General features: G+C 41.7%; 1 pseudogene; it reads left to right on the top strand.

Moving 5' to 3' along the window:
- Positions 1-743: 743 nt before the first annotated feature.
- Positions 744-3,451, top strand: LOC112349835 (annotated as a pseudogene).
- The last annotated feature ends 9,717 nt before the right edge of the window (positions 3,452-13,168 follow it).

Below are 13,168 nucleotides of genomic sequence, written 5' to 3' on the forward strand. Positions count from 1 at the left end.
GCAGAAGGTGCTGGATCTCATGCACGAGAACGGCTGCGCTTTCGATCTCATCACGTACAACATGCTCATCAATTGCTTCGCCAAGGCCGGGATGATGGACAAGGCGATGGATTTGTTCGTGGAGATGCCAACCAGGGGCTGCATTCCGGACGTTGTGACTTACAACTCCATCGTCGACGGGTTTTGCAAGGCCGGGAAAGTTGAGGAAGCCAACAAGCTCTTCGCGGAGATGATGCGTATCTCGTTGAGATGAGAAAGGAGGGACTGGTGGATGCGATCTCGTACGTAGCTCTGATCAGCACGATTTGCAAGCTCGGGAAAGGGAAGCTGGGATTTCAGCTGCTGCGAGAGATGCTGGAGAAGGGATTCAAGCCAAACCTCGTCACCTTCAACGTTGTCTTCGAGGGGCTCAGCAAGGAAAGCAACACCGACGACGCCAAGATCACGATCCAGGAGCTGAGGCAGCAACGCAGCTCACCCCCATCAAATAAGTAGCGGGGATGCAAAACAGTGAGCATCGTGTGAGGAAAGTTTGCAGTTTCTTCTAACGAGGATTTCTGTCAGGTGTCACTTCAACAAGTTCCGCCAAAATTAAACACGGGAAGAATGACTTGGCAAACAGTGAGCTTCTGCTTGATTCATTTTGACTGTTTTTGCTAATCTTTCCGTGTTTTGGTCGTGGGAAGTTTCAGCCGTCGAGAAGCTTCGACTATAGCTTCTTTTGCGTTTTTTACTCTGATGCTATGACAAAGAAGAACTCCTTTTTGCAAGGTCCTAGAATGACATCCGCAACAGATCTCTGGCACTCAGGGATTGATAAATGGCTGCACGAGATCATGGTATTGTCCCTTCTCGCCCCTCGATTTCAGCTCACTGGATTCTTCTTTTTTTTTCAGGATCTTTCAGAGCACTGACAGCTGCGATCTCGAACAGAGCTTTGCACCAGCAGGATCGGGAAAGGAAGTTGGGTTTCAAACCTTTGAGGATCATGGTCTAGGAGCTGAGACAACAGCATAAACAAGTAGCTCTGGTGAGTTTCGTTTGAAAAAATTTCCGATATTTCACAGGTATCCAAGCTGGCTTTTTTTTCTCTATTCGTTTTGTTAATCAGGATATCACAGGACCATTGTCTTCTGTATGGAAGGAGTGAGTTTCGTGGTGTGTAGAGTTCGGCGTTGACACGACTGGAGATTGGCGGGTCCAGTTCTCGAAGAACGGGACTTCCACAGGCTGAGGTTTTGCCTTCTCAAAATCAGAAGGCTCTTGTTTTTCTGATCTCTAATTCCAGGCTAACTTTCGAGACGCTTCGGAAGCTGCGAGGGGGGCCAAGAGTATGCGCGAAAACGAGTGACGGCCCTCGTTTTCGCGCATTCTCTTGGGAATAATGTGTTCAGATATTTTCTGGAATGGTTGAAACAAGAAGTACCGCCCAAACTGTACACCACTTGGATCGACGATCACATTTTCACGTATCATGCTCTAGGTGAGATTGGCGGATTGTGAACCTTCTTACCAGCAATGCTATCTCTTGCAGGTGCTCCTTTTCTAGGAGCTCCAGATGCTCTGGTTACTTCGTTTTGATAGGGTGCAGCTCGAATCATGCTTAGAACTTTCAGTTCCGGTTTGTGGATGTTGCCGTTTTCTGACAACAAACCACTGTCTCAAAGGAATACGACCAAAACCGAAGGCTTAGTTGCTCCAGACTGGCCTGTCAACGTGCTTGAGGTGGACATGCCAAGTTCTGGTAACAAACGAATGGCTTATTAATGCGTTATCCAACTTTTGTCCACTTTGGCAAGGGTGGTCTATCCTGGTGAGTCTTTGGAAAACGGAGCCCTTGCAGCTCTAGCAAATTACACAGTTCCTATCCAGCGGTTTTATTCAGCTCAGAAAATATCGGATGGCACAAGCCTCAAGGAGATGGGTGAATTTGATCCTCAAGCTAAACTGGCTTTCTATCAGCTCAAGAAGTGTGTGATTACTAAACTACTTCCTAATTCTCAGATACTACTTGGATAATCATGGGAGCGGCCGCCGATCGAAAATGTGTTTTGCATGTATGGTATCAATCTTAAGACTGAGGTTAGTCCTCTTTGAAAACCTTATAGTGGAAAGATTGAGTTGTGAAATCCAGGTTGGCTATCAACTGTCTCCGAGTGGAAAGCCGTACCCAATTATCAAGGATGTCATCTATGAAACAGATGGAGGTTCGTTGCAGACAAGGTAAGCACTTTGTAAACAAGATCATTTCTAAAAACCATTGCAACAGGTCAGGATTAGATGTCGATGGAAATGGTGGTGTTGCGAGTGGTGATTCCACAGTGAGTTATCTTACAAACTTCTGTTCTTGATGGCCTACATGTTTTCATATGCTTAGGTACCATACCACTCTCTTTCTTGGTGCAAGATATGGCTGAGTCCACGCGTGAACATCACAAGAGCTCCTCAAGTAAATATGTCATTTGCTGGTTTCATTCTTTCAAGCCTGATGATTTCTGTGATTTCTAGACTGCACACAAAGGTTCAGACATTCAAGAGGTTTTAGACGTGGAACACGAACATGGAGGTGATCTTGTATACAACGGGAGCCGAGACAGTCGAATAAAATACATCACATACTATGAGGACACTGTTGGACTGACAGGGAAGAAAACCGCTGTTTGGGAGTTTGACAAAAGTAATGACCTGCGAACCTCCTGGCTGCTGATAATTCTACATGTGATCACAGGAATTTGGTCCGCTCGCCTGTTCTACTCAGGGAACTGCCACTAGAAAACGTTCACAATTCCCACCCACAAGCATTGAGAAGCTTCGTCTCCAAAGGTCAGCCCTCGAAGTAACGCCATTTTCTCTGTAACTTAGACCGGTTGTTGCAGCTAGACGAGAACCCATGCGAGACGAGGACTGCTATTGGGACTACTCAAAGGCAAAGTGCGGCCTTTTGGATTATTGCGAATACAGGTCGTCTCCATGGCGCTTCATCCAGGAGCTCGATCTGGCCACCAGTGGCTTCTGCGAGGAAGGACTCCAAGACCCGCGAAGGTGGCTATGGCGTCGTCTTGACCCGGATGCCGATGGACGGATTCTTCACCGGACGACACACAACACGTGAGTCTTTCTCGCTCGGAGTGCCCAGATCTTGTCTAAACCCCTGGTAAGGAAAATCCTACTCCAGGCGTACCGTCAGCAGCACTTTCTTTCATGCCATGCCCGGGAAGAATGTAGTGACTTAGAATGCGATTCCTTGAGGAAATGCCCAGATGGGGCAAATATCCGTAAATTCCAGAGTGGCACGTAGTTTTGGATTCTCAAAAGTTGCAAAGATCAGCGAAGCAAGAAACTAGTTCGAGCCGAGATTCTGTGTCATGGAATGTAAGCTGGAGATTTTCACGAAGAAAAGAAGTGCACAAAAGGAGAATTGCACACTGATGACGTGGACTGGAATGGTGAAACCGATTAATTGCACAATCTCTTGATTCATTGCCTCAAAGAAGCCTTGTGTCGTGGACAATTTTCCTAAGAAACACTTTGCTATCAGGAATTCCTGGGAAGGGCCAAAAGAATGTGTTTGCTGAGAGAGACAGCATTCCTTGGAACGCTATGATCTCTGCATATGCCTAACCAGGGCATGTATCGACTCACGACCATGGGGCCGGCGCTAAGTTCCACAAGCTGCTAAAAAGATGGCATGTTTGTTCCAGATACAGCAGTCCTAGGACTGGCTTCCTTGTCCAATATCACTCTCTCTAAGCAAAGATGGAAGCCTTCTAACATATATATATATACAAAAGATCACATCATTTTTATTATAGGGTACACAAAAGATGGTAGAAAGTTCAGAAAGTTTTACAAGCTGCTAAGAAGATGGCATGTGTTGTGGTCGTACTGTCCAATATCACTCTCTCTAAGTGCCCGGTGAACGACTCATATATGTTATTTTTATTTTAGGGTTCATCTCAACCTAAACTTTTGCATCAAAATGACAAAAGATGGCATTCTCCAAGTAGAAAGTTTAGAAAGTTTTACTGCAGCTTGATCTTCTATAGTGTTGGAGCACCAACACAAGCTATTCATCTCTTCCTTGAATTTATCTTTACTCACATAAATACCATGAGGATATTGAAATCTGTACCACAAACCTGATTCACTGCATTCAAAAGTAACATTGTGATTTCTAAAGTCAATAATTGCCAAGTGCTCGTCAAGCCAATCTTTTCCAAGAAATATGCTTTCAGAGGAGTGTTTAATAACACTGAATGCTCTCTTCTCAAAAAACTTTCCAAAGTTATAAGATAAATCTTTAACTCCATAACCTTTGTCCAATTGATCAATTGCAATTGGCCATAGTGAAAAATACTTTTGATTGTGAACTGAAGGGAGATGAAGTTTCTTGACAAGATCAAGTGATATAGCTGATATGTCACAACCATTATCTATTTCGATTTTTGTTTTGCAGTCATTGATTCTCCCAGAGTAATACAGATCATGAAACGTATTACATATATGTTGATTTATCCTTTTAAACCTTTTTAACCGTATCACCAATTAAACAATATACGATACCATCTATCTCAAATGTTATTATCCTTTTACAACCATTGTAATCTAATTGTAAGCAATGGTAATATATCTAGGGTGAACTCAACACTATATCAATATTTAAAACAATTGGTAATGCTGTGAAAATTTCTTTAAATTCGCAACCCTGTATTATAAATTTAAAATCCTTAACCTGCCAATTTCTATCCACTGTAATGTTGAATTCTTCTACTAATTTTCGTGAGATAGCATTTCAGTAACAACTAAAATTTCACATAATTTTAATTTTTCTTTCAACCTCAAACTTTCCAACCAATTGTTTGCCATATAACTCTAGAAATTTTTGGCAAGAATAAACCCTTTTATATTGATCTTATTTAAAAGAAATCCCTTTAAGAAAATTCTTGTTTTACGTTTGCGACCACCACAGCAATTGCAACCGACAGACGCCATGGTCAACAACGTGCCGTACAACCTCCTGGACCGGGTTGACTGCGAGGGTATGATTTTCTTCTCCTCGTCGCATGGTCTATGTATTCCTAGCACTGCAAAGAAGTCGTCGCTATTTTACAGCCCCTCGGATTGCCTCACCGGGAGCGCAAGCCATCATCCTGATTGGGGAGGACCACGGATTGTTCCTGGGGAATAGAGCTTGCTCCAGAATATATATGAGGTTGCGGCGGATTCGACATACGGCAGCGGCATCTGTGAATGCCGAGTTCTTGGAGACCTGGATGGAAGCGAAATTATGGAGATCTCTCGCAAGCCGTGGATGTCAACACGGCAGAGTCGCGAGCCTTTGTGTCTCTTCTCAACAAGAGAATAATCTAGCACAAATTCGTCGCATGCACAGCTTTGTTTCCGTGAGGCCTCCCGGCTGCGCTGAAGACCAGTTCATGGGAAACACGATACTACAGGCATATTGGGAAGCTTGATCTAGCATATAAGGTGTTTGCGGGCATCTGGAGCAGAGATCTTTTCTCGTGGTAGCAGCTTCTGTGCAGAATGGGCAGTTTGCCGAGGCATTGTTGCTGTTTATACAGATCGAGTAAAGCTACATCCGGTGACTTGTGTCACTGCTACTTTTCTCTGCCTCGTTCTTACTTGCTCTCGCTGACTGATTGAAGAGAGCGAGTTTGGGAAATTTTTTAAAAGATCACATGCTTTTCAAGGATGAAGTCACGTGGACTGCGATGATCGCAGGATATGTGCGCAACGATCACAACGAGAAAGCCGTGGAGCTCTTCCAGAGACGCTGGCAAAGGGCTTGAGCCCTGGGGCCGTGACTTTTGTCCACTTGTTCTCGGCGGCTCCGTGGAAGAGTCATGGTGGTACCTTTATTTATATGGGAGGACTACAAGCTGGAGCTGGATCACCAGGTCTGTGATTGATGGGACGGCTCGACGGGTGATCCAAACCAGGCCTGAAGGATGCTGCTTTCGGCTTGCAAAAAGCACAACAAACAAGGTTCGAGTGGACCAAGTGGCAAAGAAGAATAATATAGAGCTCGTTCTAGGATGTGCTCCCATCCTTTCTAATTTAAACTTTCCATTTTAAAGTTGTGGAAAAAATGTCCCCAAAAGAAAATTATTTTGGCACAAAGTTAAGTGTGAACATTATAATGCAATGTTATTAACAGTTAGCATAAGAAATAATTACTTTAGTCTTAACCAAAACCTAAATACAAGTAAGAAGTATTGTAAAAATAAATTTATAGAGCCAATGGTGTGAAAACACCAAATGTGCAAAAGTGTAATGCTTTGAGGTCAATATTAGGGAATGCAAAGGTGGAAGAAGCAACAATTGCAGGGCTAGCTCCTTGCTGCTATGATCATCCAAGCCAGGAAACACGTAGCAAGTGCAAGAGTATACAAGTTGTGGTGAGAGGAAAAGAGTTGGGATCACGGAGACTAGCAAGCTTGACTGTCGTGGGGTGACAATGATTGAATAGTTCCACACAAGACAAAAGTGCTCAATTGCTGGAACAATTGCTACAGGCTGAGGCTGTGAGCTCTGAGGAACAAGAGCTCCTCCTCATCTCACTACTTGCTGGTGAGCCAGGAAAGCTACTTGAGATCCAATGCCAAGAAGGAGATGGAATTTTTTTATGACAAAAAAGAGTCCTCCAAGGAGGAGCTCCAAGAACAGGATTTCTTACGAGCCAGAATGTAGCATTATAGAACTTTAAAAATCTTGTGAAGATCACAGAAGAAAAACATAGCGAAGAACTTTACATAGAACAAAGTGGTAATTTAGTGAAGAACTTACATACAAAGGATAGAACTTAAGAACTTAATAAGCTGTGAAGCTCACGGAAGAAAAATAGTTATGTGACTACTTCTCCTCACCTGTCATATTCCAATTCCTCCCCGAAATTGTTGATCTCGAGCCTTTCTCTTTTCTCGTTTTTCTTCTTTCTCTTATTTCCTTGTCGAGTATTGTCTTTGTTAGAAAAACGGTCATTGAATCAAAGAGATTGATCGCAGTATGACATGCTATAAATAGCTAGAATAGTGTAGCCATGCTGCGCAAATGAGTTGATAAGTGTTGCTCATGACACGGTGTCGTCCTCGCAAAGAACTTTTGTGCTCCATCAAGATCTCTGCACAACGATCGTCGAGTCTGGATTGATCAGTCTTTTGTTGTGAGAATCTCGTTCCATCCTATCGAATAGCTTCTTTGCTTAGTGCGAGATAAAAGAAAAATGACCAATTCAATCATCCAAATATCAGCTTCCTTGGCTACTGCGCAGAGAGCTGTGATATAGGTGAGCAAGCTTCGTTCTAGCCTTGCTTTTTTTTTATTGTACAAGGATGTTTGTCTAGTGGACTCGCTGGTGTGGACAATCACATGATGCTCAAGCCACCCAGAGAGGTATGTGCTTGGCATCTTTGTGTATCGTAACATAGTATCTTAACGTCCTAGGAAGACGCTACCAATCCCAAGTGACAAAGGCGGTGCTGGTTGCAATCCACTTGTCAAGCAAGCCAGTTCTCAAACTTTCTCATCGAGGTAGCACTGATGAACTTCTCTTTTCCTTTATTCCTCCACTCGCTTCTTCCGTTCAATCGCCCCCGCTCTCTCTCCTTGCTTCCTCGCTATGGCGTCGTGTTGTCCCTAATGATCAAGAATAGCAGTGAGGAGTTTCGAGATGTCGTTTGCTTCTCACTTTGGGCTTTCTCCCAAGGAATGTCCAGTGGATGAAAAGAAGAAAAGCTTGGGACAAGTTCTTGGTGAAAAGGAAACAATGCAAAAGCTTGGAAGCAGAGAAGAAGAAGGCTGCGCTGTGCTTGGAGACAATTGATTCCTGGTGAATACAAAGGCCTCTGCATTGCGGACGAGAAGAAAGGCTGAAAGTCAGGAAAGCAGTTAGGTTTCGAGACAGGCAAATGATAAGTCGGACAGCAGAGTTGTCTCCAGGGAGCAGCATGACAGTGGCAACTACAGAAGCCTGGATCCAGCAAGGAAGGAAAGCTCCAAGTGGAGAGTCTCAGGCACACCATAGCGAGCTCTTCTACAGCCAGCCGGCATGCGTCAACACTTTCGTCGAGCTCGGAGATGCAGTCCGAGAGCATGCCCGGATGAGGAACCTGGCCGAGGGGATGAAGATCCACACACGACTCACCGAAACACACTTACCATGGCATACTCTTCATCCAGATGTCGCAAGATCAAAGAGGTTTGCCTTTCCGGGACTGAGTTACTTGGACAACCATAAGGAGGGACTCCAGCCAATCTGAGTTACTTGCTTGGCAATTCTCCACGCAGGTGGTGAGAGCTTTCCATGAGCCGTTTGTGGAGAATGGCTTGGAGGGGGATGTGACCATTGGCACTGCACGCGAAGTGTGGGACTCCACCAGGTATTCGACCGGATGCCCGACCACGGCGTGGTAGCTTGGATGGGGATGACCACTGTGTATGCGAATGTCGGGAAGTTAGGTGATGCTCTGTGGCCATACAGATCGACTTACACAAGCGCTCTCACTACCTGCCTGAGCACTCCAGAAGGCAAGCTCCTCCTCCAGGAACTTGGCCTGGAAGACGATGCAGCCACTGTACTGCTGCTGCAGAGGCCTGAAAACTGCTGAGAGCTTGTTTTAGGACAGTGTCGCGTGGAAATGTGTGCAACAATTTCAACGAGAAAGCCGTGGAACTCCACCTCAGCTTCGTAGAGGAGTCACGATGGTACTTTTTGATGATGCTCGATGCTCCTCTTGGCTTGCAAGTGCAAGATGCTTTGTCCAACAAGCTCTTGCTCTGTATATCTCCACCATCACCACACACCTATAGTGACTTAGAATGTGATTCCTTGAGAAAATGCCTAGATGGGGCAAATTTCTGGAACAATGCTTGTTTTAGATCGAATTCCAGAGTGGGACGTAGTTTTGGATTCTCAAAGTTGCAATGATCAGTGAAGCAAGAGACCAGTTCGAGCCATGCCTGAGAGAGATTCTATGTCATAGAATGTCATTATTTCAACATATGCTCCAAGAAAAGAAGTGCTCAGTGCACGAAAGAGAATTCGTTACCGTACACACTGATTATGGGCTGGAATGCTCCGAGAAAAAACCCAGTGCGGTGAAACCAATTAATTGTAATCTCTTGATTCCTTGCCTCAAAGAAGGCTTGAATTTTCCTAGAAACACTTTTCTTTCAGGAGTTCCTGGGAAGAGCCTAAGGAGAGTGTTTGCTGTCATTTCCATGATCTCTGCATATGCGTAACGACGGCATGCATCCTAATCAGAGTGCTTCTTTGACTCTGTGGAAGTTCCAAACGTTATTACGTGAAATTGCTCCATCCATTGAGGTCTTTGAAGTCTTGAATCTGGAAGGATTCAAGCCAGACTTCATGAGCCTTTTGATCGCTTGCTGCCCTTGGGCTGGTAATCGCTGCTAGAGACACATTGGCTTCAATGGTTTTGTAAGTCCCTACTGCTGCTTGATCGGTGTAGTTTGGCTCTAGGATGATGAGGATCTCATTAACACAATGCCATTTTTTCCAGATTTTTCCAACTGGGGATGCTTCGCGAGTGCCTGTAAGATCCATTCTTGCAATGCCAAGATGTGTAGAATTTGTAAAACTGGATCGTAAAAAATCACCGAAAGAAGTTTGACTACCTTTGACTTACCTGAGCCGTTAGATCTTGTACGGGCGGTTGATTCAATTGCTGATAGCCCAATAGCAGGCGAGCTTAATGGTCTTTTGCCCCAAACTTCTTCTCGTCTTTGGCTCGCGACTTGGCCGTGCATGGACTCACCGCCATGGGGGCTGCGGCTAAGTTCTACAAGCTGCTAAGAAGATGGCATGTTTGTGACAGCAGGGAGCCATGTCCGTGCAAGATTACGGCCTCGACAAGGGACGACGAAGGCGGTGAAGCTCCTGCTGTGACGAAGCATGGCTTGCCGAGCTGCAGGGCCTCCCAGCTTCGAGGCAAACCTCGACCAAGAGCGTGATCCCATCATCTTCCCCTTTCGGCATCCCTCCCACTCTCAAGAGGTTGCGCGGCGGAATGCTGGCCAAAGCGATGCATTATTTCTCAAGCCGAGTGGAGAGAGCCTGGGATGAAAGGAAGAAGGCGGATGATATAAAGGTGGTGGAGGAAAAGAGGAAGCCAAGAAGGCAGACCAAGGCTATGGCAAGAGCTGTGTGAGGCGTACGTGCTGGAGCTAAGACGCCACGATGAAGCGGTGGGTTTCAGTGGCAGGCCCTTTTCTTGCGACTATGCTGCACAGAAGCTCAAGCAAGAAATTGGTCCGGGAAGGGCCAATCTAGCAAAGCACTGGATCGTGGTTACGCTGCTGCTAAACAAGCCCGAGCTCACCTCCAGTCACGGTTTACTCATACGTACTTGAAGGAGCGCGATCGTTGTCTTGCAATCAAGACGATGCGAATTAAGTGGCCAAGATGGATTAGCTGGTGAGTGTGGCTGATCTAAGACTACGGTGGCACCTCCAGCAGCATAAAATCTAAGCGACGGGGCTCGTGATGATGCCATGAAGCTTGGAGGTGGGCGATGAAGAAGCTTGGCAAGGATGGAGTAGTCCAAGGAGCCGAGCTTGGGGGGCTTGGTGGACAGGCGTCCAAGAGGCTCAAGATCTGTGGCCCATGCTCTCCAGGTGACTGAGTTTACGAGATGGTGGTGGAGAAATGGAGGAGCTCCTGGTTCTTCCTTTTGCTCTAAACCTAAAAGTTTTTTTTTTAAAAATATCAATGAGATGATTACTAAGCAAAGATCCTGTGCGCTCATATTTGTACAAATATCACATTATTTTTATTACAAAGTTCATCTCAACCTAAACCATTGCAAAATGACTGCAAGAGATGGCATTCTCCATGTACAAAGATCATAAAGTTTTATTGTAGCCTGATGTTCTATAGTGTTGGAGCACCAACATAAACTATTTATCTCTTCCTTGAATTTATCCGTACTCACTTTATCAATACCATGAGGATATTGAAATCTGTACCGCAAACCTGCATTTAAAAGTAACATTGTGATTTCTAAAGTTAGTAATTGCTATGTGCTTGTGAAGCCAATCTTTCCCAAGAAATATACTATCAGAGGAGTCTTTAAGAACACCGAATATCTCTCTCAAAAAACTTTCCCAAGTTATAAGCTAAATTCTCAACTCCATAACCTTCGTCCAATTGATCACCTTCATTCCAAAATACTTGTGATTGTGAATTGTAGGGAGTCTAAGTTTCTTGACAAAATAAAGTGACATAGTTGATGTTCCATAACCATTATCTATTATGATTTTGATTTTGTAGTCATTGATTCTCTTAGGTATTGATTTATCCTCCTAAATCTTATTGATTGAGATAAATTATTGTCACTAGTGAGACAATATATAATACTCTGTTATTATATTTTTGCTACCACTACAATCTAATTGTGATAATAATATATGCAATGTTGATGCATCTAATGTGAAACTAATGTTATATTTCTATGTGGTAATATCGTGAAAGTTTCCTTAAATTCACAACCCAATTTAAAATCCTTAATTTGCCAAATTCTATGTTGAATTAATTAATTTTTCCTCTTGTACTTTTACAACCATTATAATTTAATTGTAGGCAATGTTAGTATATCCAGGGTGAATCTAATGTTATATTACTATTTGAAATAAGTAGTAATATGGTGAAAGGTTCTTTAAATTCGTAGCCTTGTATTGTGAAATTAAAATCCTTAACTTGCCAAATTTTATGTTGAATTAATTAATTTTTCTTAAACCATATTATTATACTTTTACTACCACTGCAATTTAACTGTAAAGAATTTTAATGTATCTAGCATAAATCTAACATAATAATGCTATATGAAATAAATGATAATATGGTGAAAGCTTCTTTAAATTCATAACCCTATATTGTAAATTTAAAATCTTTAACTTACCAAATTTTGAGTTGAATTAATTAATTTTTCATAACCCCTATTATTGTACTTTTACTATCACTATAATTTAACTATAGGTAATATTGATGTATCCAAGGTGAACCCAACTTTTATATTTCTATTTAAAACAAGTGGTAATATAAGTTTCATTAAATTCATAACCTTGTATTGTGAATTTAAAATTCCTAACTAACCAAATTTTATATTGAATGTCATTTCGTTGCTTTCCCGCCTAAGGAAAAGAAAAATATACCTTTTTTTTTTCAAACTGACATTCCCTAAATAACCTCATAACCATTCCTTTTAGAGACTTATTCAAGTTTAAAGTTAGCTATAAACACAAACTAAAGAAAAATAATTGTAAATTAATATATATAAATTAGTTTATTATGTTAAATTTAAAATTTTAAATCACTAAGCTGGCAAAACACTAATAGTTTTACTTTGAAATAAAAAATATGAATTCAATGAAAAAACTGGAAAAATTTATTAAAATGTTGTTTATTACGCAACTATATTTTTCCTATGAGTACTTTTTTGTCTTAGTGACTCCTTTTACAGTGGTTAATATGGGGCAGTTTGAAATTGATTCTGCCCAAAAGTGGGGGAAAACTCTTTCTTTATAAAGAGTATATATATACGCATACATCATGAAAACAAAAGAAACCCATAAAAAGATAGTTAAATGGGTCGCTATCATATATAAACAATAAATTTAATTAATTAATTAATTATAAATTTAAGTATAAAATTTACATTGAATTTTTTTTTTCAATGCTAACATAACCAAATGCTATATTTATAAACTTAATGTGGATAATGATGGAAAACCCTTTTTTAATAAAATAATCTTCTTGAGAATCTAGAGACTTCTTTAAGTTTAAAGTTAGGCATAAACACAAACTAAAGAAAAATAATTGTAAAATAATATATATAAATTAGTCTATTAGGCCGGATTTAAAATTTTAAATCACTAAAATAGCAAAATATTACTAGTTTTACTGTGAAATAATAAATATGAATTTAATCTAAAGAACATTAAAAGTTATCAAAGTGTTTTTATTATGCAACTATACTTTACAAATTAGATAAAGTAGGAAATAACCTTTTTTATTCAACGAACTTACATACCCATATATCATAAGGATATAAAAACCCATAAAAAAACATTTAAATGGTTTGCTGACATATACAAATCATAAATTTAATTAATTAATTAATTATAAAAT

This window comes from Selaginella moellendorffii, unplaced genomic scaffold (assembly GCF_000143415.4).
Source record: "Selaginella moellendorffii unplaced genomic scaffold, v1.0 SELMOscaffold_43, whole genome shotgun sequence".
Classification (NCBI taxonomy): domain Eukaryota; kingdom Viridiplantae; phylum Streptophyta; class Lycopodiopsida; order Selaginellales; family Selaginellaceae; genus Selaginella; species Selaginella moellendorffii.